This window comes from Octopus bimaculoides, chromosome 29, assembly GCF_001194135.2.
Source record: "Octopus bimaculoides isolate UCB-OBI-ISO-001 chromosome 29, ASM119413v2, whole genome shotgun sequence".
Classification (NCBI taxonomy): domain Eukaryota; kingdom Metazoa; phylum Mollusca; class Cephalopoda; order Octopoda; family Octopodidae; genus Octopus; species Octopus bimaculoides.
Genome location: NC_069009.1, coordinates 3,901,475 through 3,905,993, shown reverse-complemented (window position 1 = coordinate 3,905,993; position 4,519 = coordinate 3,901,475). Strand labels below are relative to the sequence as shown.

The window sequence follows — 4,519 nt, the reverse complement described above, 5'->3', positions numbered from 1 at the left end:
GAAACTTGGCAAGAAATTCCACAAGAGAATATTCGTCATCTGATCAGTAGCATGCCTTATAGGATCCTTGCATTGAAAAATGCAAAGGCCATGTCTACTAACCAGTATTGACAACCAGTATGGGTGAGACATCAGGCTGTAGAAACCAACCAAAACAGACTGGGGCAGCTCTCCACCTTAACAGTTTCAGTCAAACCGTCCAACCCATGCCAGCATGGCAAACACATGCTAAATGATGGTGATGTTTTAGCTAAGTTGATGGTAATATAACTTCCATTTGGTTGGGGTTGAGCAAAATGAATAATTTCTGAATTTTCATTATTTTCCTTCTAGCATTTCCTTTGACTCATCGTTTTGTATTCTTGCATTATTTTTGGGAGCCAAAATTGGTCAGCATAGTTGTCGTTGAAGTTGAGAGAGTTTGGAACATATTCAGGTGACAGGTACTTTATTTTCAAGAAATTTTTTCTTAACTTTGACCCGATTGCAATTGAGGTTGCTAATAAAATATTCTTTTATCTGTTGGATTCCAAGTCGATTCTTTTCCCATACTAATGTCTAATTCGAGAATTTTCGAGTTTCAAAATATTATGTCAAAAATGGGGTAAAATGAGTATTGAGTAATTTCAATAATTTCTTCTCTTTAACTGCATGGTGCATAAATATATATAGTGGAGGCGCAATGGCTCAGTGGTTAGAGCAGAGGACTCGCGGTCATAGGATTGCAATTTCGATTCCCAGACCGGGCGTTGTGAGTGTTTATTGAGCGAAAACACCTAAAGTTCCACGAGGCTCCGGCAGGGGATGGTGGCAAACCCTGCTGTACTCTTTCACCACAACTTTCTCTCACTCTTTCTGTTGTACCTGTAATTCAAAGGGTCAGCATTGTCACACTCTGTGTCATGCTGAATATCCCCGAGAACTACATTAAGGGTACACATGTCTGTGGAGTGCTCAGCCACATGCACGTTAATTTCACGAGCAGGCTGTTCCGTTGATCGGATCAACTGGAACCCTCGATGTCGTAAGCGACGGAGTGCCAACAACAACAACAGCAGAAATATATTAGGAAGAGAGACACTCCAGAAGATTGTCAAAATGCAACAGAGAATATTTTATGTTGAGTTTTTAGATTTAGTCAAGTTTCATTAATTACATATCATATTGCCATTTTACCAAGATCCTCTTTCAACTTGACCTACATACTTTAAATTTTTGTTGCATTTCTGATTTTTCTGATGTTTGTGGATGGATACTGATGTGCATGAGTCTTCTCAAATGTAATTCTGGAAAACTAACCAGGCAAATTTACTTTATTTTGTCTTACTCATTTTGCCCTAACTAAATTTGTCTCAAAAAGAGAGATAATTTTCTGAAATGTTTTTCTGACTATGTTATAGTGTTTTTAATGCATTTGGAGAAGGTCATTTACTTACTCTTTTACTTGTTTCAGTCTTTTGACTGTAGCCATGCTGGAGCACTGCCTTTAGTCGAGCAAATCGACACCAGGACTTATTCTTTAGAAGCCTAGTACTTATTCTATTGGTCTCTTTTGCCGAACCGCTAAGTTATGGGGACATAAACACACCAGCATCGGTTGTCAAGCGATGTTGGGGGGACAAACACAGACACACAAACATATATATATATATATATATAAATATATATACATATATACGACGGGTTTCTTTCAGTTTCCGTCTACCAAATCCACTCACAAGGCTTTGGTCGGCCTGAGGCTATAGTAGAAGACAATTGCCCAAGGTGCCACGCAGTGGGACTGAACCCGGGATCATGTGGTTGGTAAGCAAGCTACTTACCACACAGCCACTCCTACGCCTAAGATAGTGAATATTTGTAAAAAAAATTCTTCTTTTTTTTCGAAAACTGCTGTAACTCTCTTTGTACCCACCCCCGCCTTATACTTCAATTTCTAACACTGACAGAACCTGTTTAATGTTTGGCTAAGTTTGTGACAACATGACGTTATTAACGTTCCATATATAATAAAATAACTTATATGGAACATGTAGCCTTCACGGTACTTGTCCAAGGAGTGAGCAAGGAATCACGACGGAAGTATAGAAAACTGTACATATATTGTAGGGTGAAGGGTAGAATTATTGACATAAAAAATAATTCAGACACCACAATAAAAACAACAGAGATGTTAGTGTTTACATATTTAACGGTGTGTATTAAGAATATCCGATAATTTCCTATTTGGCGTTCATAAAATCGAATTTTGTTTTAGTTTCAATTTCATTTCAACTCGATTAACATGTATCATGGATGTCTTGTTGCTCCTCGTTTTATTATGAATTCTAACGAAATACTTACAGGTCAGCAGATATTCAATGAAAGCCATGCAATTACGACACTGGTTCGATCTTCGTCGGATTCAGTGATTTGTATTACTTGGTTTTGCCGGCCGTGGATCGTTGAAGAAGTCTCGAATGTGCCCAAGGCGAGACTCTATTCAAAATAAGTCGAACATTTTTCCTCATATTTTACTCGCTGATCGTTATGTGTACCACTAATAATTAAGAAATGTTGTTTTGAAATAAACTTTTTGGATCACCATCACAATACGAACGTCAAATAGGAAAATAGCGAATATCCTATAACTTTTGAGAGCAGATCGTAAAACGCTTGGAAATGTTTACCATTCTATTATTATTATTATTATAGGCCCGTTCGTAGAAAGTGTAGCTTTACATTAGATTTCTGCACAACCATAGATGGTAATTTATAGAAGTCTCGAAAACAGTTCTCAACGCGGTCCATACGACCCTTGAGGTTCCACAAAAGATTTTGTTAAAATTTACGTCCAATAAACTGGTTATACTTCTACAATCAATGCACAAGATATTTTTAACAATTTATTTATACAATTCTTAACAATATTTATAATATAATGGGATTTAAAAAAAAAAAACATCATCGAATAGCTATGACAGTCCGTCAGAGAAAAATAGGAATTAAAGGGAGTCCGTAGGCAAAAATTGGTTGAGAACCACTAGTCAAGAATAATATGTTGGTCTGGAATGTTAGTGTTTAATTACTGATTTCAGACAATTAGTGACAGATAATAAAAGAATTAATATCGATCTCTGACTAAGCAACATTAAAAACTCGCATTTTTGACTAGAGCTTTCAATTACCCTGTTCATCGACTTTTAAAAAATATGTTAATATATCTTACCTGTTATGATAAATCAGTATTTAATGAAAAATATATTTAATTACAGCCGAGTGCGACTTAACAGCAAATAATTTGACAGCAGGTATATTAAAAAAACGACACGGAAAGAAAAACGAAACGTAGTAAAAAAAATAATTCTCTACTGAACTAGGTTTGACATTTCTTTCATTTTTATACCCGCAATTACTCCAAAGTATATTTAGAAATAGACAGACTGTTTATCATCGAACTAAATGAAATGTGTAGATATGGTTATCTCTTGTTAATGTGATTTATATATATATATATATTTTTTTAATGTGTGGGTTATAACAAAAATACGAAACTAGAACAAGGAATTATTCAACTGGAAATACAATTTGATGACAGAAAGTTGAGATAAAAGAGAATTGAAACAGGGTGGAATGAAACATACAGATGTTTCCGTATACACACAGCTAGAAGCATATATTTATATGTGTATATTATTTCTGAAATTTTCACTTAAAATGTATAATAAACATATACTTCCCAACGTATTGCACTGCAGAAAAATTTATATAAAATGTAAAAACAATAGAATTTTGAAATCTCTATATCCGTGACAGTTTCTAGTTTTTTTGTTCTACGTTTCGTTTTTCTTTCTGTGTTGGATTTATAATATTCCTGATGTCAAACTATATATATATATATATCTGCTGTCAAGTCGCACCTTGGTTGTAATTAAAGAATTTTTCACATTTAACATTGATTTATCAAAACAGGTAAGATATAATAACATATTACCTTAGTAGAAATCAGTGAATATGGATAATTGAAAGCTCCAGACAAAATTGCAAGTTGTTAATGTTGCTAAGTCCGAGATCGATATTAAATCTTTATTGTCCGTCACTGATTGTCTGATATCAGTAATTAAACAATAACAACCTAAATCAACAAGTTTATTCTTAGACCATTCTGTAAATTACCATTTAGGGTGTCGAGAAATTTTATGTACAACTTCACTTTCCTCTAATGTACCTATAATAAAGGTTTCAAATTTTGGCACAAAGCCAGCAATTTTCGGAAAGTCAGTGAGTTGATTACATCGACCACAGTGCTCTTGAACTCAGAAGGTAAAAGACGGACGAAATGTCACTAAGCATTTATTACGGCATTCTTGCCTTTGCTAAGCGTGCTAACGATTCTACCAGCTCTATGCCTTTCGTATACTTAAATTATAGAATGGTAAACATTTCCAAGTGTTTTACTATCTGCCCTTAAAAGTTATGAAATATTTATTTTTTATTCTTTTTCTGGCTATCCAACCTGAGGGCCCTGGTGTGTGTGTGTGTG

The 4,519-nt window shown here is 34.7% G+C and overlaps 2 protein-coding genes across 6 annotated transcripts in view; one reads left to right on the top strand and one right to left on the bottom strand.

Moving 5' to 3' along the window:
* Positions 1 to 4,519, bottom strand: part of LOC106867470 (zinc finger protein 726) — a 22,997-nt gene that overhangs the window by 5,110 nt on the left and 13,368 nt on the right. The window contains exon 1 of one of the 3 annotated variants that reach the window (XM_052978003.1): positions 3,206 to 3,439. The exons of 1 other annotated variant lie outside the window; for it this stretch is intronic. The gene's annotated coding sequence lies outside the window, so the exon portion shown is untranslated. Of the gene's footprint in view, positions 1 to 2,340; positions 3,171 to 3,205; positions 3,440 to 4,519 lie in introns of those variants that run through there. One more of the 3 variants, XM_052978005.1, reaches the window with a different exon arrangement.
* The window catches only part of LOC106867478 (zinc finger protein ZFP2), a 25,121-nt gene that overhangs the window by 17,950 nt on the left and 2,652 nt on the right, over positions 1 to 4,519 (top strand). The window contains exon 1 of one of the 3 annotated variants that reach the window (XM_052978006.1): positions 3,558 to 3,751. The exons of 1 other annotated variant lie outside the window; for it this stretch is intronic. The gene's annotated coding sequence lies outside the window, so the exon portion shown is untranslated. Of the gene's footprint in view, positions 1 to 3,557; positions 3,752 to 3,802; positions 3,949 to 4,519 lie in introns of those variants that run through there. One more of the 3 variants, XM_014912362.2, reaches the window with a different exon arrangement.